Below are 23,869 nucleotides of genomic sequence, written 5' to 3'. Positions count from 1 at the left end.
ATTGACAATCTGATTTAGCTGTACATTAATAAGAAATTGGAAGTCATTGTTGAAAATTCCCATGAAGAAAATTATAGACTCATATGGCTTCAGTGGTGAATTCTACCAAACATTTAAGGAAGAAATAACACCAGTTTTATGTCAACGCCTTGACAAACAGAGGGAGAAGTAACAATGCCCCCCTCATTTTATGTGGCGAACATCACTATGATTCCAGAATCAGGAACATTACAGGAAAAGAAGGCTACAAGCCAGTGCCCTTCATAAACACAGATACAGGGGCTGGGGATTTAGCTCAGCGGCACAGCACTTGCCTGGCAAGCGCAATGTCGTGAGTTCAATTCCTGGTCCCGGAAAAAAAGCAAAAACAAAAACAAGCACAGATACAACGCTAATAGAATTCTAGCAAAGTTATAGAAAGGTGGACACATCATGATTAAGAGAGATTCTCCCCACCCCCAGGAATGCACAGTTAGTTCAACATTCAAAAACCAACTTGAGTTTGGTACATGGTGATAGATTTGGGTCTATTTTCAGTCTTTGGCAGGTGGCAAGCCAGTTCTTCTAGCACCATTTATTAAAGAGGCTATTGTTCTTCCAGTGAATGTTTTTGGCCGCTTTATCAAAGATTAGGTGGCTGAGTGTGTTTTTGGTTGTGGCTGTTTCTTCCAGTCTGTTCCATTGATCATCATGTCTGTTTTTTAGCCAGTGCCAGGTTGATTTTATTACAGTAGCTTTGTAGTATAATTTCAGGTCAGGGATTGTGATTCCACCTGACTTGTCCTTGTTGCCCAGGATTGCTTTTGCTATTCTGGGTCTCTTCTGGTTCCAAATGAATTTAAGGAATATTTTCTCTAGATCTGTGAGGTATGCTAATGGTAGTTTAATGGGAATTGCATTGAATCTGGACAGCAATTTTGGGAGTGTGGCCATTTTCACAATGTTGGTTCTTCCTATCCATGAGCCAGGAATATTTTTCCATTTACTGAAATCCTCTTCGATCTCTTTTTTCAGAGTACTGCAGTTTTCCTTGAATAGATCTTTTACTTCTTTTGTTAGATAGGTTCCTAAATATTTCAATTTCTTGGATGCTATTGTGAAAGATATGGTTTCCTTAATTTCTCTCTCAGTCTGTTTGTTGTTTGTGTACAGGAAAGCTATTGATTTTTGGGTGTTGACTTTGTATCCAGCTAGACTGCTGAATTTGTTGGTTAATTCAAAGAGTCTTCTTGTGGAGTTTTGGGGCCTTGCATGTAAAGTACCATGTCATCTGCAAATAGTGATAGTTTTACTTCTTCCTTTTCTATCCTTATTCCTTTTATTTCTCTCTCTTGTCTACTTGTTCTGGCTAATGGTTCCAGAACTATGTTGAATAGGAATGGTGACAGCAGACATCCTTGTCTTGCGCCTGATTTTAAAGTAAAAGCTTTCAGTTTTTGTCCATTTAGTATGATGTTGGCTGTTGGTTTGTCATAGATAGCTTTGACCAGGTTGAGATAAAGACCATCTATTCCTACTTTCTCTAGAGTTTTTATCATGAATCAATGTTGGACTTTGTTGAAAGCTTTTTCTGCATCTATTGAGATGATCACATGATTTTTGTCTGTGGCTTTATTGATATGGTGCATAACATTTATTGATCTCCAAATATTGAACCGTCCCTGTATTCCTGGAATGACTCTGACTTGGACCTGGTGTATGATTTGCTTCATGATTTGCTGCATTCTATTTGCTAGTATTTTTTATTGAATATCTTTGCATCTATATTCATTAGGGAGATTGGCCTGTAGTTCTCTTTTTTGGTTGGGTCTTTCTGTGGTTTTGGTATCAGTATAATACTTGCCTCCAGAAATGAGTTAGGGAGAATTGCTTCCTTTTACTCAGCTATAAAGAAAGATAAACTCGAGGCTTTCATAGGTAAATGTTCACAACTAGAGACCATACTCATAAGTGAAATAAATCAGACCTGCATGCGTAAGCACCGTATTGTCTCACTAGTGTAAGACCTGAAAGAGTGAATAAAAACTAGGAGGTATGATAGACATTGTGAAACGAAAGGAAAATGCTCAAAAGTAAAGGGCCACTAGGGTGTGGGAAAAGAAAAGGGAAAGAAGGGGAAATTATGTATGATACAGGACAGCTAACCCAGTTGAACTACTGTCTTCCATTGCTTTCCTGAAAGAAACAGTTAATGATTACTTGATTGATCAATATTGCATGTCTCTATTTGTTTTCCTGAGAAACCCCTTTGAAGGTATCAATAGGTAATACAACAAGCATTGTTAATTTCCTACCACTTTGTTTGTAACTCTGTATTGTTTGTATTGTTCTTTTGCTATTTTGTAAATGATAGTCTGTTAATGTGTTTTCCTTCTTTTATTTTTAAAATAAATTAAAAAAAAAAATAAAAACCAACTAAAGGCTGGCTGTGGTGGTGTATGCCTGCAGTCCCAGGACTTTGGGAGGCTGTGGCAGGAGGATCCCAAGTTCAAGCTCAACCCACACAACTTAGCAAAACTTTGTCTCAAAATAAAAAATGAAAGGGACTGGGAATGTAGCTTAATGCAAAGGCCTTGGCTTTATTCCTCAGTACAGCAAACAAATAACCAAACAACAACAAAAAAATCAATTCAATACTGCATATTAAGAGAATAAAGAAGAAAAACCCCCAATTATTTCAACAGAAGCAGAAAAGTCATTTGGAAAAAAATCAACACTTGTTCACAGTAAAACTCTAAGCAAATTAGTGTAGAAAGGTTTGTCCTCAACCTGGTAACAGCTGTAGCTATGCTTTGTAATAAAAAGTCAAGTGCTTTCCTACTAAAACTAGCAGGAAAGCAAGAATTTTTGCACTAACAACTCTTCTCCAGTGTCACCTAGCCAATCTTATAAAGCAAGAAAAGAGAAATGTGAGGATGAAGGCTGGAAAAGAAGAGGTAAAACTTGTTGTCTGCAGACACACTATTGCCTTAAAAAAGCCAGAAGATTCTATAGACAAATCTAGTAGAATTTATAACTAATAATTGCTAAGAGTAACTATTTTCTGAATGCAAGGTCACAGGACAGAAGGTCAATATATATAAAAAAAGAATCTAATATCTAGAACCATACGATAGCTAGGATTTAAATGTAATGAAAGATGTGTGAAACATCCACACCTTAAAGAATGGCTAAGAAAAATTAAAGAAGCATCAAGTCAAATGGAAAGATGCATTATGTTTAGCAGCTGGTGGATTCTTCAGTATGAAGAAGCTGTATTGTTATTAGGTTCAAAATGATCTATAGTTTCTATAAATTCCAGTCAAATCCCCAAAAGCTTTGTGGAAGGTCATTAACAAAGAAATGCTAAAATGTATGTGGAAAAGGAAAGTCTTCTGCATGGAATGATTTTGGAAAAAGAAAAAGGAACACAATTGAAAGACTTATATAGCCTCATTTCAAGGGTCATTGTAAACTGTAGTAATCAAGACTGTGTGGGTTTTCGGTAAACTGCAAGTCAATGAAACAGACGAGTGAGGACAAAAATAGGCCTACATTTATAGGTTCAGTTTGTGACAAACACACTAAGATAATTTGATTGTGAAAGAAAAGTCTTTTCAACAACTGGTATGAGAATAACTGGACATCCGCTCAGAAAAAAATGAACCCCAGGTCCTATGTATGCCATGCTGGATACACATGTTATTTAAGATCATGGGCCCCCAATCTTTAGGTCCATGAAGTTGGCAAAGGTTACCCGGGTAAGATCCAGAAAGCATTTCATCATAAAATTTAAAGAGAGAAAAATTGTATTCCATCAAAATTAAAACCTGAACATTAAAAAACTCATAATAAAATGAACAGGCAAGCTACAGACTTGGAGAAAATATTTACAGGGCATATATCTGACAAAAGAGTCCTCCAGTAGGAACCATGAAGATGAATTGGGTGTGGTGATGCACGCTGTAACCCCAGCACTCTGGGAGTCTGAGGCAGGAGGATCGAAAGTGGAGCCCAGCCTGAGCAATTTACAGAGATCCTGTCTTAAACCAAAAGCTTAAAAAAGGGCTTAAAAAGCTTAAAAAATGGATGTAGCTCAGTGAAAAGGCCCTGGGTCCAATCCCCAGTACAAAAAACACAAGACAAGAAAAGAAAAAACTATAAGGAGGAATAAACCAATAAAAAGTGGGTAAAGACTTGAGCGGGCATCTCAGAAGGGAAGAGACATCACGGGCAAGAAGGAGATAAAAAAGCGTGCAACACCATTAGTCATCAGGGTGTAGCAAATTAAAACCACAATGAGGTATCAGCTCGCATCCAGCAGAACAGCTAAAATTTTAAAACCAAATGTGGTGAGGATGTGGAGCAACCAAAACTCTCCAAACTTGCTGGTGAGGTGTAAAACAGACCAACCACTCTGCAAACTGGCTCGGCAAATGCAACCTATTGATGCCCATGACTCAGCAAATACTTGGGGTTCTGGGATCTGGAACCCCACAGATTTACTCAAAAAAAATGAAAACATGCCCACGCAGAGATGTGTGCAGGAATGTTTAGAACAGCTTCATTCATAATACCCACCTGAAGGAGGAATCGATAGACAGGTTGTAGTAATAAAAAAGAAATGCACTTCCTAGAGCTACTGATAGACACAGCAGCCTGGGGAATCTCAGAAACATGCAGGGCCCAGGAATCTAGACACAAAAAGTGTCCATAGTGCATGGCTCCAGGTGTGTGAATCTGTCCAACAGCCCTAGCTGTATAACAGGGAAGACATCACAATTGTGGTTGTCCTAGCTGTGCAGGATGGGACAGCCTGGGATAGGCAGGAGAGAACTTTCTAGGGCACTGAGAAGATGCTATATCCTGATGGGCTATGGGTTATGTTTGTCAAAAAGAATTCAACTGTGGACTGTATGTTGAAGACATACGCATTTCACAGTGTGCAAATTACGCCTCAATTTAGAAGAGACAGCAGAATGAGTTTAGGTTGATCCCTCTAATGCAACACCATGTTTCCATACACTTGAAATTGAAACAATTTCTCAGTGGGTTTGGGGAGGGGGTAGAATTTCAGCCAATGCTCTGAGGATGAACTAAACCCTACCTCTGCTCTTGGCATTGCTTACCCTTGAGAATCCCATCCACCAGCAAAAGAAGACTAAGCTCTGCTAAAGTAGACAACATCTGTGTTCATTTCCTAGAACTGCCAGTAATAAATTAGCACAGGCTGGGGGCTTAAAACAATAAAGATTTATTCCACAATAGTTCAGGAGACCAGAAGCCCAAAATGAAGGCATCATCCAGCTTCTAGTGGTTTCTGCCAATCCTTAGCATTCTTTGGAGTATTAGTCACATTTGTGTTACTATAACAAAATTCCTGAGGCAGGCATCCTTATAATGAAAAGAGGTTTATTTAGTTCTTGGTTTTGGAGGCCAAAAGTCCAAGACTAGGCAGTCTCACTGGTTTGGCCTCTGGTGATGGCCTCACGGTAAAAGCAAATGCAGGAGCACGAGATCACATCTCCAAACAGGTGCTAGAGAGTGATACAGGGGTCAGACTGGCTCTTAATATTACCGTTCTCTCCAGAGCTCAGGGGACCCACGAAAGTCCCTCAGTCCCTTGTGAGTACAACGATCCCATGCTGGGTACCTCCTCTTCAAGGTTCCACCATTTTCTAGTGCCACCACCCTGGAGACCAAACTCCCAACATGTGAACATGGGGGACACACCACATCCAAATGAGTCTATAGATGTGTCGGCTTTGCCTACATTGTCATGTGGCCTTCTTCCCTATGTTCTCTGTACATCCTTTCTTCTCTTTTATAAAGAGACCGGTCACTGGAATCAGGTCTGCCCTTATCCAGGATGCCTTGACTTTGACTTAACTAATGAAGATCCTATTTCCAAATAAGGTCATATTCTGAGGTTCCAGGAGACACAAAATCTGGGTGACATTGTCTAACCTACTAGTGTACCCTCCGACCCTCAGATTCTAGTGGAGATGAAAATAGGAAGAACATCTTCAAGAACAGCCTGGGGTCTGCAGGGGCACCTTGACCAGCCCATGGGTGGCTTTGTGACATGCAGGCCCAGGCAAAGGAGAGGCAGGTAGTGAAGGAAAATATTGAACAGCAAAGACCACACCTGTGGACTATGCCCCCAGGGGACACAGGGTTACAGGAGATGTTGCTGAAGATTCTGGGGGCGCTGTCATCCTGGATTGGTGTCTAATCACCCAGAGGCGTCACTACAACACCGAGGCCCGAGAGCACATGACAATGCTTGTTAAGTCCTGTCCTAGCGGCTTCTCTCATCCTGGGACAAAATACATGACTCCCACAATTTAAATGTGGAAGGTTCAGTTTGGTTCACAGTTTGAAGAGGTTTTAGTCCATAGTTGGAAGGCTCCAAGGCAGAGAGGCACAGAGGAGGAAAAGCTTCTCACATCATGGCTTCCAGGAAGCAGAGAGTGAAGGGAGGGGCCAGGAAGGGATACATAACCTCCGGGCCACGCCCACTGTGCCTGCCTCTTCCAGCCAGGACTCACTGCCCAATCGGCTATCAGTCCCTATCATCCAATCACTTTCCAAAGGGCCTGCCTATGATCACGTGAGGCTTTAGGGGAACATCTAGGTATAAACCATAACAAGTCCCCAGGAAAGAGAACACGGGGACACGCAGAAGACAATCTCATGTCCACGGTAGAAGCAAAAGGTCACATCCTTGCTCTGGTTCAGAATTGCTTTTAATTACCTTTGTCCTTTTCTAGAAAAGAGTTCTGGCCATTTCCTTTTCTCCAGAGCAAATGAACCTTTAGTGGGATGAAGAATCAATCCCCAGCCTGCAGATCTCTTGCAGGTTTAGATGAGGAGCTGGCTCTTTGTAAATGAGTCTTAGCCAAATCCCGCCAAACTCCCTCTCATCTTGAGGCACCCCCATTCTACCTCACTGAATACATGGAGCCTTTATATCTTTTCAGTTTTGTCCCATCAAGGCCTGCTCCTGGGAAAGGCACACAGAGCAGGATGCTGAGGGGTCTGCTGCCTTGTCCAGGTAGAGCATTCCCAACTATGGGACATGGATCTTCCTGATCATCGGGAGGCTCAGTGGCCCACAGTCCCTATGGGGACAGCCGAGCCCCAGCCACATGCAAGCATGTCTAACTCCCAGCAGGCTGGTAGCCTCTCATCCTTCTCACTCAGATTTCAGTGCCTGGCCATGCTTAATGTGTCCTTGTCTTCTGAGCACCTGTTTGGAACAGTGAGAATAACTGTTCCTAACCGAGGAAAGCCAGGCACCAGAGGGGCCTCAAAATCCCCACTGCCGAGCTGGAGTGCAGCTCAGGGATAGAGCACTCGCCTAGCACCAGATTTCCAGCACAATAAAATGAGAAAATCAGAAACAAAACAACAGCGAAAATCAGGAAGAAAAACAACACTACTTACAGACGAGAGAAGATCCGTGTGGAGGGCTGAGCTGGCCTGGCAGCTTCTACATGTCAGACCTTGTCAGGTAGATGCTGAAGCCCTGCAGAAATGATTAAAGACACCCTGTTATAAACATTCAGTTATCTTTCAGTGTCTGTATTAGTCTGCTTGGGCTGTTGGCAGGGGCATCTCAGACTGGGTGGCTCAGACAGGAGAAACTCCTGGTGTCACAGTGCTGGAGACCAAAGCCCAGGACCAAGGCACTATGGCTCCTTTCCGAGCAGGGCCGGTCCACCTGCCACCTGTGGTGTACATCTGGGATGTCTCCTCAGAGCCACATGCACTCAGGCGAGGGGCCAGTGGAGGGTGCAGGGATTACAGGGGTGCTACAGAGTATTTGCTGTTAGGAGGGGGGCCTGGTTAGAGGTGGGTCACTGGGGGTATGACCTGGAAGGGTAGAGATTCCTCTCTTTTCTCTCTGCTTCTGGGCTGTGATGTTTTGAGCAGCTTTACCTCTACCGTGCCTCTGTGCTGGGACATTTTCTGCCTTGGAGCCAGCCAACCTTGGGCTGAAAACATGAGCCTAATTAAATCCCTCCTCCTTTCAACTATGGTGTCATGTGTTGTGTCTGAGCTACGGGAAGGTGACTAAGACAGGGCTCTTTCCTCAGGTGGCTTTCTTTGTGTATACGAGCTTTGGTATCTCTTCCTTTTTTTTTTTTTTTTTTATAAAGATACAAGTCTCTGAATGTAGTGGGGCAGGTCTGTATTCCCAGAACTCTGGGAGGCTGAGGCAGTAGGATCTCAAGTTTGAGCCCAGCCTGGGCAACTTAGCAAGACCTTATCTTTAAAAAAGTAAAAAATGGGCTGGAGATGTAGCTTAGTGCAAAGGCCCGGGGTTCAACCCCTAGTATTGAAAAAAAAAAAAAACAAAAAACCAACAGCTCACCATTTTTAGTGCTTGCTTTGGCAGCAAGTATACTAAAACTGGAAAGATACAGAATAGATTAGCATGGCCCCTGCACAAGGATGACATGTAAATTTGTGAAGCATTCCATATTTAAAAAAAAATACCAGTCCTGTGGGACTTGGGTTCCACCTTTATGATCTTATTTAATTGAGGCCTTATCTACAAATATGATCACAATGCAAGTTGGGGATCCAACATATGTATATGGGACCACAATCCAGGTCATAACAACAATTCAGCATCTCACATCCTCCTCCCCTGATGGGATGCAGGAATCTAAACTAGCTCTTTAAAAAGTAGACTGGACCTGACAGAACCCCAAGAACACAGTCCTCTCGGGCAGTCTTTCCAGCACTGCTGCGATCACCCCATGTTTTATGGAGCCTCCTTTCTGAACTACTAGTCCCAAAGCTTGAAAGACAACTGCAGAGGGCAGGACCCTGTGTGGGCAGGGGCACGATTACTGTGGTAGGGGTCGTGCACACACTTAGCCATGAGGACTGACTTTACATTTCCCATGTCACTGTGTACTGTCTGTGCTGTGCCTCTGTCCAGCACACCCTTCCCCAAGGGGGCCACTTGGTAGCTTCCAACATATCCTCAAGGCTCTACGCCACAACCACCCACAGCCCCAGAAGCTCTGTGGTTCCTTTTCTGTGTCTCCCAAGCTCTGACTTTCAGAGAAGCCCTTGTCACAACTCTTTCAGGGATGGCATGTCTCGGCTCATCTGTGACTTAGTTACTATCTCATTGCTGGGACGCAATGCCCAACACTCACAATTTAAAGAAGGAAAGGCTTATCTTGGCTTGGTTTGTAGAGGTTTCAGTCCATAGCTGGCTGGCTCCTGAGGATCACACCTCCATGACCCAGTCATGAGTATAAAGTCCCACTATGAGCACATGAGGCTTTGTGGGGACATCTAGATATGAACCCTAACAGCCCATGTGTCATCAGGGAGACAGACATGTCCCATTTCTCAGGAGGAAGAAGGTCAGGGCCTGTCCACGTGGAAGGAGAGACAAGGACCTGGATGGTACTGGAGCTGACCCTGAGCAGTCCCGGGATGCTCAGGTCCATGCAGGGACAGCAGTGATGTCATAGCCCCTGTGCTCTGAAAACCAAGCCTCCCAGTGCTGAGACCTCCCACCCCGCAGCTCCTGGGGCTCTAGGAACAGCAGGATGGGCTTCCCTGGGCTCTCAGTTTGCACTGTAAAGAGATGGGGTTATTTTTATTTCTGTGCAGAGTACAGTGGAAGGGTTTCATTTTCCACAAGGAACAATCAAGAGGGAAGGCCAGGCTTGGAATGGCAGGCAGGGCCCTGTACTGAAGAAGCTTAGTTGAAATCACAATTCCTTCCACATGGCCACTTCTCAGCAATTTGAGAAGAGACCCTCACACTGTCTTCCACTCTTCCTCCCTTCCACTGAGCCTGGCTCTGTGATGCTTCAATTACAGAAAAAAAGATTTGGTGCTCACGTCACGCCCAGGCCTATCTATCGGAACATTCATTCTTCAACCCGGACAACATGGTGAGTGGAAGCTCCAGCAGCCTGGAGAGGCTCTTGTGGGTAGAACTGAGGTCCCCAGCTCCAGACCTGGCTGAGCACCCAGCCAGCATCTGGAGCAATCTGCCCATCTGTGTGTGCACCATCTTGGAAGGGGTCCCTCAGTGAGCCACACTGCTGATGTCACATGGAATAGACAGCTGCTTGCCAGGTGTGGCCCACACTCAGATTCACTGGCTGAGTAAGGGCCATAGTTGTCTGAAGCTACCAAGTGTTGGGTGCTTTTTATATAACAAGGCACAACTGTAATTTCACCTCTCTGCCTTGGACAACTGCTTGCCTTGTCTGGGCCTCCAACTCCTCACCTGTGAGGAGAGGCTTCAGAGGCTCTGGAGTGCATCTCAGTTCACATATGAATGCACCCCTTCAACATGTACCATCTTTCCTGGTTTTCTCATAATGTATAACACCTTTTCTTCCATTCACTGGAAATTCCCTCCAAAGTACAAGGACACTTTACACCAGTGCTTATTAAAGGAAGGGGAGGTTTCTGACCCCCCTGGAGGGTCTTGTGGAATGCAGACCACATCACAGGAGGCCAGAGGGAGACTGGGAGTCTGCACTGTTCATGTGGCCCTGGGGCACTGATGGCTCTTTGAGTCACAAGGGGGCAGCATCTCATTTCGTCCTTGTGCTAGCTCTCTGGGGAAGGCTGTGCAATCGTTTTCACTTTCCAGATTGGAGAACCAACATCTGGAGAGGTCAGGTGACTTGTCCCAGGTCACATGAGTGGCTGCACGGCCGGGATTTGCATGGAAGCCAGCTCATAGACGCTCACTTTCCTCTGCCTCTTCTGAGCACCAGGTAATGTGAGATTAACCATTCTTTTTAATCTCACCTTTTCGTGCCTGCAGCTAGGCAGTTGGGGATGAAAATCTATCATAGAAGAACAGAAGTGGGGACCCAGTAACACACCAGGAATAACAAAGCGGAGTTAACAAAGATAGAGGTGACTTTTTCAGGCTCCCTATCACCAGCCGTGATTAATTTACAGCTTTTTGCATGCTAATGTTTCCCTGCCTTCTGCCAGTAATAAATAACCAATAAGCCCTAATACCTAGTTATTATTCATCCATTTCAGATATTTGGATTTTGATTCCTCACTGCAGTTCAATCACATTGAATTTCTTTAACCAGGACAGCTCCATTAAGAGTCCCCTGCAAGGACATCCTGCCAGGACGGTGACAGTAATGGATAACGGGTGACAAGAGAGAGTGGGGAGTTGTGACACGAAATATTGGCAGCCATGGGGAAAAAAGGAGAAGCTGTAATAAAAAGCACCACCAAACTCCACTTAAGTAACGTCAGGGTTGTGACACAGACCAATAAAACCAGGGAGCTCACAGTTGAGGCTGACACACCATCCTTAACAGGCCTGTTGCTGCCGCGGAAACGCAGGTCTGTTTAATCACTGCCCGGCACTGAGCGCACCCCAAGTCCACAGCAATGAGTTAGAATAGCTCGCAAGCCCCCAGCTGTGTATTCCAGAAAGTTACTTGAACTTTCTCCATTTTAATTTCCTCAGAGCGTGAAACAGAGTGAGAACCAAGAAGGCCAATCCCACAAGCGAAGCTGGTCCATGGAAGGGTTCATTCTTTCTCCTCTGATCCCAGACCTTTCTGTCCACCCCGGATCCACTCAGCACATGCTAACTCGTGTTCCTCTGGGCCTGCTGAGGACTGACTGTGACATCCCCATTTTGCCCTCTGCCTGCCCAAAAACAGAAGCATCACTCCTGTGGCCTCTGTGAGGTCACCTCCCTCGGTCACTTCTCAGTCCCTGTTATGGTTTGTGTCTAGATGTCCCCCAAAGTCTCATGCACTTTTAGATGGGGATTTTTCATAGGTAGCTCAACCTAGAGTTTGTGATTGATTCGTAGTGCTGTGCTGGGATTAAGGGTGAGTGATTGCTGGATCAGTCCACTGATTGGACTGGCACCGCCCTAATCCCAGCAGTCTGGATAAGATAAAAGGGGCAGAAAGAGGTTTGTTTCTCTCTTTTGCTCTTTCTGCTTTTGGTGTCTTCTGCTGACCCAGCTGCCATGAGCTGTTGCCCCTCTGCCATGCACCAACCTGCCTGGGAGCCTGGGAGTTAAATAAACCTTTTCCCCTTTAACTTTGGGTGTTGGGTATTTTGTCTCAGCAATGAGAGAAAAGTAACTAAGACAGTCCCCTCCCTCACTTTCAGGCCTGGCTGCTCCCTCTTGACAGGAGTCCCCAGGGTGCTTCTAATATAAGAGGGCCCTTCCTAGAAATCAGCAGTTTTTGAATGCATTTACTATCTGGGACCCCTTCCAGAACAATGCTTTTAAATGCATAACATCACATGCAGAGGATTACAAAAGAAAACTGTTACCCTGAAATATAATTATCATATATTTAAAAATTGCAATATTCTAATATGCATAGCTCTTTATTAATGCTTCAAGTAATACCTGGCCTGAGGGTAAAACTACTTTACTTTTAAAATAGAGATCTGTAAACAATGTTTGGAGGTATCTGTGAGAACCCTAATGGGATATGAAAATGTATGATTTCAAATTTTGGCGACAAAGTTACAGATCCTACTAACGCCACTGTGTCTGTCACCACATTCACAATTGAAGGAAATGTTAAATTTCAGTTAGTCTTAGCAAAAGAAAATAAAATGATGTCATTTATTCCACCCAAATTCATGGGCTTCCTGACTTCTATCCACAGGTCCTCTGGGTGGACCTCAGGGGTTCAGGTAAGGAGCTGTGTCCTGGGGTGGCCGATCCCCACAGGCACTTGCAGATACCTGTCTTCCCTGCTGGACCTCAGGGGGTGGGGTTCCATCTGTCTTTTAATGTGATAGACAGTTCCATCTGTCTATCACATTAATACTTCACCACTATGAACACATCAGTGGATTAACTCATGATCCAACCACCTTCCAAAATACCTGACATATACAATTTAAAGGAGGAAAGGCTTATTTTGGATTATGGTTTTGGAGGGTTCAGTCCTTGTGCAGACCTCAAGACACTATCAGCATAGTGGGAAGGTGTGGTGGAAGAAAACTGCTCAGCTCATAGTAACTAGGAAGCAGAGAGAGCAAAAGGATGTGTGTGTGTGTGTGTGTGTGTGTGTGTGTGTGTGAGAGAGAGAGAGAGAGAGAGAGAGACAGAGAGAGACAGAGAGAGAGAGAGAGAGAGAGACAGAGAGAGAGAGAGAATGGGACAAGAATACATCCTTCTAAGTCACAGTCTTAGTGACCTACTTGCTCCATTCAGGCCCCACCTCCTACCAATACATTCTGTTCAGCTGTGAACACATCAGTGGATTAACTCATGATCCAACCACCTTCCAAAAGCCCCACCTCTGAACACATGAGTCTTTGGGGGGACATTTTCGACCTAGATCATAAAAGTCTTATCCACTGTTACAGCTCAGAGCTGGGCATATCTGCAGGTGTGAGAAGTATTGATGGGGGAATATCTGGGCAGTGTGACTTTACTCTGCCCTTGGCATTTAGAGAAGGCTCTTTGAGAAACCAGCTGACTCTAAGTTTTCACATCTGCTTCTGTGCTACTTTATTCATTCAAGGTGGTGTCTTTATGCTTGTTTTAATTGAGATATAATTCACATACTATAAAATTCACCACTGCAAAGTGTACACATGAGTGGTCTACAGCATATTCACATAACTGTGCAACCATCACCATTATCTAATTCCGGGACATTTCTGTCACCCAGAGAGGAACCCTGAGCTCATCACTAGTCACCGCCCTTCACCCTCTGCCAGGCCTGGCAGCCATGAATCTATTATCCATCTCTATGGATTTCTCTTTTTGAACACTGCGTAGAATAGAATCACACAGTATGTGGCCCTTTGGGTCTGGCTTCTTTTAGCTATCACAGAGTTTTCAAGGTGCGTCCCTGTGGTAGCACACATTAATACTTCTCCACTTTTTCATGGCTGAAAGTTATTTTGTGGGTGGGCATGTCACATTTTTACCTGCTCATCAGTTGATGGACATTTTCATGTTCATAAATATTTGGCTGGCACCAACATGTGCCAAACGGGAACATAAGGCAAGCAGGGTCCCTGCCCTCATGGAGTTTATCGGGGGGTCTGAACAACGGCTTGGAGGCCAACGTCTGGGCTGGGAATCGCCCAGTGTTTCATGTGTGAAGTGAAGAAATGCCCATCTCTTCAGGATGTTGCGGGGTTACAAAAAGTTCAAATATTCCAGCACCCTGCAAGGCTGAGGCAAGAGGATTGCAAATTCAAGCCTACCCTGGGCAATCTAGTGAAAGCTTGTCAGAAAGAAAGAAAGAAAAAGAAAAAGAAAGAAAAAGAAAGAAAGAAAGAAGGAAAGAAAGAAGAAAGAAAAAGTGCTCAGGATATAGCTCAGTGCTAAGGTCTTGAGCTCAATTCCCAATATAGAAAAAAAAAGTTAAAACAGAGCTCAAAACTTGGTAAGAGTGGTTGCAGAAGAGTTGAGAAGTAAAGCACCTGACACAGTGGGGTTGATGCTAAGCAAGTGAACAGTTCAACAAGGATCTGCGTGGAAGAGCAGGCCCCAGGGAAAGGCAGTTGGGAGGCCCCACTTAGCCTTAGTCAAGGCTCAAATAATGGGAAGGAGCCAAAGGTGTCGGGGTCCAGGGACCCTGTGCAGATAGCAGCAAACAACGACACCAGAGGCGACAGGGGGCTGATGTCTTCCAGACAATCTCCTGTAGACAGATGATGAGAGACATGCAAGCAGACCTCAGAGAAGATCTGCAAATTTTTTTGGTAGCCGCAGGAAAGAAACTCAAAAGAAATGGGTGGAATTAATGTTACTTATATGTTGTATTTTAACTAATAGACCTCAAATACGGTCACTTTGACATGTGATGAACACAAAAATCGTTAATGGGATGTTTTTGATTCTTTCTCCCCCCATTCTAAGAGTTTGAAATCTGGAGTGTATCTTACATGTATCTGATTTTTGCTTCTGACCCATTTTCTATGATATTTGAGAATCAGGCCATAGCATCTGGAAGGACTGGCTTTTTCAAAGGGGGATTCCTAAGTTGTTGAATGGTGTTACCCAAAGTGTATTGGTTAACTGGGGTGGTGGCACACACCTGTAATCCCAGCATGCTGGGAGACTGATGGAAGAGGATCAAAATTTGGAGCCCCAGCCTGGGAAACTGAGCAACTTCGTGATAGATACCCTGTCTCAAAATTTAAAAACAATTTTTTAAAAGGGGGAGGGAGCTGGAGATGTAGCTCAATGCAAAGGCCCTGGATTCAATCCCTAATACCCCTTCCCGTCCCCATATACATCACGCACAAAGGTGCTGATAATAGCACTATCTTTATGTCTGTTGAGTAAATTTTAAAACCACGGAGAAGGTCTCAAATGATAGACCGAAGAACTCATTTCTGGGCCCTGTTTTTTCAACACTTTGGCCAGCATGTCAGCGAAGAGACAGAGGAAAATCTCATCATCAGATCTGCAGGTCACATGAAGTCGGGGAAGATAGTTAATATGATAAATGGATTCATCAATATGCAAAAAGACTTGACAGGAAGGAGCATGGGGCCCAGATCACAAGAGGGAATTCAGCAGAAATAAATGCGAAGTGCTGAATTTTTGCCTTAGGAACGTACACAAGGACAGGATAGGGGAGAACTGGCACGGCGGAGGCTTGTGCAAAACATAAATTAAAAATGAAAGAAAGGAAAAAAAAAGAGAAGAAAACAGTATGGGCTTCGATTCACTTGAATGTTCAATGTGGGCCGATAATACAAGACATGTATTTAAACAATAAAGTCAGCAAATGCTTCTCCCCTTCTTTCCACTCCCCGCCCAAGGGCACAAGAAGCCTCTGAACAGCTGGGAGTGAACCTGATGGATGGACAAAGCCCAAGTCCAAGTGGCTGGCAATGTCAAGTCCAAGACTGGAGAAGGGAGGAGCTGGATCAGAGGAAAGACAACAGCCCCGGCACATGGGCGCTATGCCAAGGACAGTGCCCACAGCCAGGAGATCGTGTCACCCCAGAATGTGCGCTTAACATCCTCAGAGAGCTGTGTGACACGTTGGGTCAGTTAATGGCAGTGTACAACGTCACTCGCTCCAACAAACAGAAACAGCCCGTGGATGGGAGGTGACCAGCGAATGTAGCCCATGATCGAATCATCGAGCTGGAAGACTGAACTAGGAATTCTCCCAGAATCTGGCAATAGAGAGGAGGAACGGAGCTGGACACAACGAAAGAAAAGTGAAGAGAATGGAAATCAGACCCAGAAGTCCCAACATTTGCCTTAGAAGTGACCAGAGAGGAGAAAATTAAAACATAGAGGGAAAGCAGGTTCAAATTGTAGGAAAAATAGTCCCAGAACAGAAAGAAAAAGAAAGATACCATTTGTGCTCTTGAAAAGACACACAATGGGCCAGAAGGATGACGGAGGAAAGGACACATGCCATTCACATTGTGATGAAGTCCCGAGATACCAGACTCACATGGAAGATCCCCAAAACTTACACATATACAGTACATAAGCCCTAAAATAGAATCAGATCCACCCATTGGCTATACTGGGTATAAGAAGACAATAGGGCTGTGTCTTTAAAGTTCTAAGGATAAATAATTTTGAAATTAGAATTCTGTCTTACACTAGATGATGACTCACATATTTTTTTAAAAAAGGAAAGAGATACTTTTCAAACAGCTAAGTATGCAAAAATTTCTCATCCACAGACCTTCAATGGAAATTCACCAAAAGATGTCCACCAGCAAGAAGAAGAGATTCCAAGGGGAAGAAATGGGTTGTAAACACCAGGGAACTGCCTTATGGGCTGAAATCTGTTCCTCAAATTTGTGGGCTAAAGTTCTCGTCCCAAAACCTCTGCGAGTCATTCTAGCTGGAGACAGGGTCATTACAGAAATGATTATTTGAAAACAAGGGTGTTAGGGTGGGGTCGGAATCCAGTAGGATGGCTGCTCTTCTATGAGAAAATAGCATTTAAGAGAAGTAACATTAAAAGGGACAAAGAAGATTTTTATGCTGTTAAGAACCATGAAGGTTCATGGGCCTCCTAACACGACTTTCAAGCACATGTATGTTTTCGCAAAACTGATAGAAATAGAAAAGAAATTGGTGAAGACACTGTCACAGTGAGCAGCCCCAGGGAGCCATTGAGAAGGGCACCACAAAGTAGTTACAGATGATTAAAGATAATTGATATGTTTGCTTTAATAAAGCCACAGAACCATGCAGCCAACAAGCAATTCAAATTCTTTCCTAATACATGGGGAAATGTTACAAATATGTCACCATAGATTAGCTACAAAGGAAATTTCAAGCCATAATGAAAAGCAGAAATAACATACAGTATCTTTGCTGCCAAAAATATAATAAAATTTTTAAAAATGCAAAAAATATTTCCTCCAATATATATCGCAGAAAATTTAAAAACACAAATTAAAAATTATTTCCAGATGAACAGTAGCAAGAGTATAAAATATTAGAACTCATTCTAAAGTTCAGGAAGGTGACAAAATAACACGTCAGCTTATGTCTCTCCAGACATTAAAACACATTGTACAATAGGCTACAGTGGTGCAGAGAGAGATAATTAGATCAAAGAACAAAAGTTTAGTAAAACAACCCACATATGGGTAAAAATTTAGTGTATAATCAGAGGACCATTTCAAACCAATGCAGATAATAAAGAAGTATTCAATAACTATTGGATTATTGGCTCACAAAGTTAGAGACAATTGCATCCCTACCTGTCCGTTTGTCCAAATAATTTGGAGAGAGATGAATGACTTTGAAATTATTTAATAAATCCCAAAAGTAATAGAGGAAAAAAATTTAAATATGCTTATAACCTTGGGCTAGGAAAGGCCTTCTTAAACAAGGCATAATATGCTAATGTCACTAGGGAGAGATTGATGCCACTGAGTCCATCATAATTTAAAGCTCCTGCATGGTGAAAAATAGCACAACAAAGTTAAAATGTAAGTTATGGTGCAGGGAAACATCTGTAATATATAAAATGGAGATTAATGTGAGGATCATCCATAAGAAAAAGACAAGGCACATGGTAAAAAAGGGAAGGAGGGGAATGAGATGCCAAAGTCACGGAAGTCTCTGTGACCATGAAGCCCCATGTGGTAATTCGGCTCACAGGTACCTGAGGAGATGACCAGGAAGTACCGTTTGATTCTACTGTGCACTTGAGTTTCTGCGGCCATAAAACAGGGACTATAAAAGGACCCAGCTCAAGAGGTTGTTGAGGGATTCAGTGAACCAACACAAGGGAGGCTCCTGGAACAGGGCCTGAACAATAACCACAAGCAACTGGGATTATTACTAGTGCTGTGGCCACTGGACTGGCAAAGATTTTCCAGCTCGATGATGCAAGGGTGCAGGGAACAGAGTACAGTTGCAGCTGGGTGTGGTGGCGGGGGCCTGTGATTCTCACGCTCTGGGAGGCAGAGGCAGGAGGATCACAACTTAGTGAGTCAGTGAGATCCCATTTTAAAATAAAAATTTGTAAAAAAGGAGCTGGGCATGGTGGTGCACGCCTGTAATCCCAGCACTGTGCAATCTCTCCTGCAATCCCAGGCAGGAGGATGGTAAGTTGAAGCCCTGACTGGGCAACTTAGTGACTTAATGAGATTTTGTTTCAAGAAAGTGAGGGCAGGAGGGGGGAGAGAAAGAGAGAAGAGAGAGGATGGGGGAAGGGAGAGTTGGGGATGTAGCTCAGTGTGAAGGCCCTGGGATTAACCTCCAGTACTGAAAAAAAGATTCACAGTGCTTGATGGTAATATAGATTGGTGCAGCCCTTTTTTTTGTGGGAAATCTGCCAATCTTTGCTTGCACATACCCTACACTTAGTGCTCTGGTCTGTTCCTATCTCCCCACCCAAATCCATATGTTGAGTCTAACCCCAAGGTGATGGGGTTGGGAAATGAGGTACAGAATCTCAACACTGGGAGGGATTAAGCCATGGGGATGGAGCCTCGGGACAGTGAGATTGGCACCTCTACAGAAGAGGCCCCGAGACACCCCTCTTCCCTTCCACCATGTAATGCTCTGGAAAGAAGGCAGCATCTATGATGAACTGGGCTCTCACAAGACACTGAATCTGCTCGCACTTTGATCTGGAACTTCTTGGACTCCAGAACTGTGAGAAATACTGTTGTTTGTTGCTCCTAGGCCCAGAGTTCATGGTGTTTTAGACAGACTATGATGTCTGATGACTCCACATGGACTCCTAAGCAGTCACCCTTCTGTAACAGGCAGGAGGCACATGTAAGAAAAGAAGAACAAAGGGCTGGCTTCTGGATGTCCACCCAGAGGGGATACCAGGCTTCCGTACCCTGGACCATACGCGCAGGGGACATGGCACTTCTCTCCTGTGGGCCACATTTAGTTGCAGCCACGGGGTTGAGCCCGGCTTATCCTAAAATGGGAGGATTGCAGTGTACACACCCTGGGGCAGGAAAGCTCTGAGTACTGGGTGATGCTAATTTTAGGAAATTGACAGCCAGGAAGTGAAACACCAATTTCCCTAGCTACACACCCATTGCCTGGGAAGAGGTCTGGAAGGTGCCACACTCAAGTGACAGCACTGGTGACCTCAGCGAGCATGCTGGGATTGACCCTATGCTTGCAAGGGGAAGGAAGCTGATAACTTTGTCTACACCATTGGAAAATTTTAAAAGAATATTTTTACCTATAGCTTTTAGGGAAAAAATAGTACAACAATGTGATCATGGGGTACTTCATAGTCCTGGGAGTAAAGTGTCTGAGTCAAAGGAAGCAGCAGCCCCATTGTACATGAGAAGGGAGAGGCCACATCTGGACTCAGTGGCCCACAAAAGTGTCATACATGATGAGATCTGTTCATAGCTGTAGTGTGCTGTCCGTAGGGCAATTCCCAGTTTGTATCTGGTCTGCACCTAACACCCTGGGGTAATAATTACAGTGCCTCTTCTGACTCTCTGGAGTCTACTGGCTTGATTTAAAGAGCCTCCTCCCCACCCTGGGGTCCCTTTGAAACAGTTTAAGGGTAAATCCCACAAAAGAAGTGCAGAATCTGAAAACTATACTGGAAACTATAAAACACCAGTGAAGGAAATCAAAGATGATGTAAATAAATTCTTGCCAAGCAGATCTATAGATTTAAGTCAATTATAATGAAACTCACTGCAGGATTTTTTTTTTTTTTTTGCAATATAGGCAAATTGATTTTCAAATTTATATGGAAAGGCAAAGAAATAAGAATAGTTAAAATAGGTTTGAAAACTAAATTTTAGTAGGGCTTGGTGGTACAGGTCTGAAATCCTAGCACTCTGGAAGGCTGAAGGAGGAGGATCGCAAGATGAAGAAACCATGGCCACTTAGTGAGAGCCTGTCTCAAAATAAAAAAAATGAAAAAGGGCTGGAGATACAGTTCAGTGTGAAGACTTTGGAATCAATACCCAGAACCACAAGAATGAACTCCAGATAGATCATATGCTTAAACATAAAACACAAAGCTATCAAACTTTTAGAAGAAAACATAGGAGAAATAATTTATAACAATGAGTTAGATGAAGTTCTTGGATAGGACACAAAAACACACACTCGTGGGGGGAAAACCCAGACAAACTGGCCTTCCTAAAATCTAAAAACTGCACTGTGAAAGACAGTTAAAAGAATGAAACGACAAGTTACAGTTGGGAGGCACTATTTGCATATCACAAATCTGACAAAGGACTTGTATCCAGAAGGTACAAAGAACTCTCAAAATTTACTACTCAAGAGAACAGACAGCCCAATCTGAAAGTGGATGAAAGATCTGAACAGGTTTTATACCAAAAAGGACATATGGATGCTACCTACGCACATGGCAGTTTTTCATAAAATTATGCAATCCTACTCTGAGTATTCACCCTAGCAAAATGAAAACTTATTTTCACACACAAACCCGTACTTGAAGGTTTTTAACAGCTGTGCCCATACCTTGTCCAAATCTGTCTTCCAATGGGTGAATAGAACATGCAGTCTCTCTATACAATGGAATATTACTTGGCAACATAAAGGAACACACTGCTGATACTGGTGGTAGTGTAGCTGCATCTCTAAAGCAGTATGCTGAATGAATGGAGCTTGTCTCAAAAGGCTGCATATGATATGATCTCATTGACAGGATATTCTTGCAGAGAGAAAACCATAACTTTGGAACACAGTAGTGGTTGCCAGGGTGGGGAGGAGAAGTAAGTGGATTGTAAAGGGGTGGAGGCTCTAGGAGCATATCTTGACGATGGTGGTGGGTAGAGGGATCCACATACGCATCAAAATTCATAGAGCGACACGCCAAAGCGAGTCAATTTCCTGGACATTAATTAAAACAAAAAGTGTCCTGGTTTGGGCAGTAAATTACATGGTCACCGTAACTATCCAGGGAGAAGGCCAAGTTGGCGACTAATATAAAAGCCACATGAGGAGACTGGAAGGAATCAGGATCGTAAATCCCAAGGACGCCTCCCTTGCTGTCGGCTCACGGCATCATCTCACTACTGGGTCACAGCTGGAGGACCCAGCGTTATCCACATTGCACAGCTGGGGAGGATGCTCCCACCACACCAGAACAGCTCAGGAGGAGGCCAGATTTAACTCAAATTTAAAGATTTGACCTCTGGGCTATGCTGATTCTGCCAGCACCATGGCTGGAAAGGGAAAAGCTAAATTTAAAAAGTGCTAAGGTTCCGTGTGGCTGCTAAAGGAGAGAGGAGGGAGGCAGGGCGGGGCCCTCGCTCCTGTGTCTGCATGGTTGTCAGGCAGGGTCAGGCCTCATCTGCTTGGGCTCCTGCTCACACCAAGGGCACCTCACAGACCAGAGGTGCTCAGCCAGGGGACCCCGCAGAGGACACTCACCTCGTCTGCCTGGTGGCCTGAGGTAAAGTCCCTTCTGGCTCAAAAAACCCATGATTTCTTCACCCCAAATCAGCTCTTGAAAGTGCAATCCTGAGTAGCATTTATTACCTTCACAGTTCCAGGATGTTTTCACCAGCCCTAAAGGACACCCCATACCCCAAAGCTGCGACCCTCCCTCCCCAACCCCTGCAGCCACTCACCTGTTTTCTCTCGTATGGATTTGCCTATTCTGCACATTTTATACAGACGAGATCAGATAGCAGGTGCTCCTCTGCGTCTGGCGTCTATCTCACCCTGGGGAAGCACACACCAGTACTTTAGTCCTCCTTCTGGCTGAATCAGGTCCACTGTGTGGATTTACTCGGTGTGTTTACCCACTCATCTGTGGCTGTGCTTCTGGGTTGTTCCCACCTTTTGATTATTATGAAGATCGCTGCTGTGAACATCAGTGCACAGGATTTGCTTGAGCACCTGCTTGCATTTTTCTTTCTTTCCCCTTCCCTTCCCTGCCCTCCTCCCTCCCTCCCTCTCTTCCTTTTTTCCTTTCTTCCTTCTTCCTTCCCTCCTTCTTGATACTGAGGACTAAACCCAGGATCTTTGCACTAAGCTACACTCCAAGTCCTTTTTTATTTTTCATTTTGAGACAGGGTCTCATTATATTGTCCAGGCTGGTCTCAAACTTGAGGTCATTCTGCCTCAACCTCCCAAGTGCTGGGATTCCAGGCGTGGGCCATCACATGGAGCCAAGCACCTGTTTTCAATCCTGTTAGCTGTGCACCTAGGCCTGGAGGACTTTTCCTGGAGGTGCCAAATGGTTCCCCACTGTGGTGGCCCCATTTTACGTTTGTAGCTGATTCCTTTTTAAATCACAAAATGCAATGGAAAGTTAGAGAAGGAGGCAGCTATGCTGGAGAAAGCAGCCAGAAAAGGTTTTGTGGGGCTGGAGAGAGAGTGCAGGAAGATGGAAGGAAGGGGGATGTTACAGCTTATATCCGGATGTCCCCACAAAGCCTCCTGCACTCATAGGTGGGGTTTCTTGGAGGTGGCTAGATTTAGAGTATGATACTGTGACTAAGGGTGTATGGTACTGGATTAGTCCACTAAACTGGCTTAGCATAGATCTGAGTGTGGACAATGGAAGCCCCACCCTGGGTGTGGCACCACCCAAAAGACTTGCAGCCTGGGCAGGATAAAAGGGAAAGGGAGGCTTGCAGCTCGCTGCCTTCTACTTCCATGCCGTGAACTGTTTCTTCCCTGTGATGGCCCTCTGCCATGGTGCCTTTCCTTGGAGCCAGCTGACTATGGACTGAGACCTCTATAAACTGTGAGTTACAACAAGACTTTCTTTTTTTAACTTTGGGTATCAGGTACTTTGTCTCAGCCATGAGGAAAGTCACTAAGACAGCAGGAAACAAGCTGGCCAGGGAGGGGGAGCTGGTGGGAAGTGGGGTATTAGTAGGTCTAGTAGAGCAGTATTAAGTGGAGGAAGCCTCCCTGGTGGGTAGTTAGGCTCTGCCACTATGGCCATCCCCTGCAGGGTCTGGTTCTTCCCCTAGCAATGATGGGGAGACTTCTAGAGCTTTCTAGGATACAAACAACCCACTGCAGCAGGCACTCATTCTATGGGTTTGCCACCATTGCCCTAGGATGTGCTGGGAAGGTAAGGCAGGGAGGGTGGGAGAGAGCCTCGGGTCGGGAATGCAGCCTCTCCAGCATCCTGACTTTCCAAGGAGGAGGCAGGGCACCCAGATCTGTCATTCATCTGCTTCCAAACACCAAAAAAGAGATGTGCTACGAGGGAAAGAGACAAAACTAGATTTGCCACACAACTGAGCTTCTCAGCTGCCTCTGTCCTCTCCTCTCTCTGACTTTAAATTGAACTCTCAGAAGCTCCCAGGGCACATCTGGCAGAGCCAATTAAAAAAAAAAAAAATTAGGCGCCCAGGCAGCCAGTTCTCCGGGAGCTGCAGCGCTCCTGGGTCCGAGTGTGGGCCGGACTCATACCACCGCGATTCCCAGCCGAAAAGC

General features: G+C 44.5%; 1 protein-coding gene across 7 annotated transcripts in view; it reads right to left on the bottom strand.

Annotated features, from left to right (window-relative positions):
• Card11 (caspase recruitment domain family, member 11) overlaps window positions 1-23,869 on the bottom strand; it is a 118,689-nt gene that overhangs the window by 61,939 nt on the left and 32,881 nt on the right. For 5 of the 7 annotated variants that reach the window (XM_013521270.1, XM_005397861.2, XM_005397859.2 and 2 more), the window contains exons 2-3: window positions 22,042-22,135; window positions 7,429-7,510 (exon numbers count right to left, since the gene is read on the bottom strand). The gene's annotated coding sequence lies outside the window, so the exon portion shown is untranslated. Of the gene's footprint in view, window positions 1-7,428; window positions 7,511-11,271; window positions 11,291-22,041; window positions 22,136-23,869 lie in introns of those variants that run through there. The other 2 variants (XM_013521266.1, XM_013521265.1) reach the window with 2 other exon arrangements.

This window comes from Chinchilla lanigera, unplaced genomic scaffold (assembly GCF_000276665.1).
Source record: "Chinchilla lanigera isolate Chin_1 unplaced genomic scaffold, ChiLan1.0 scaffold00059, whole genome shotgun sequence".
Lineage (NCBI taxonomy): Eukaryota > Metazoa > Chordata > Mammalia > Rodentia > Chinchillidae > Chinchilla > Chinchilla lanigera.
Note: the sequence above shows the minus strand (reverse complement) of the source record. Positions and strands in the feature narration are given on the sequence as shown.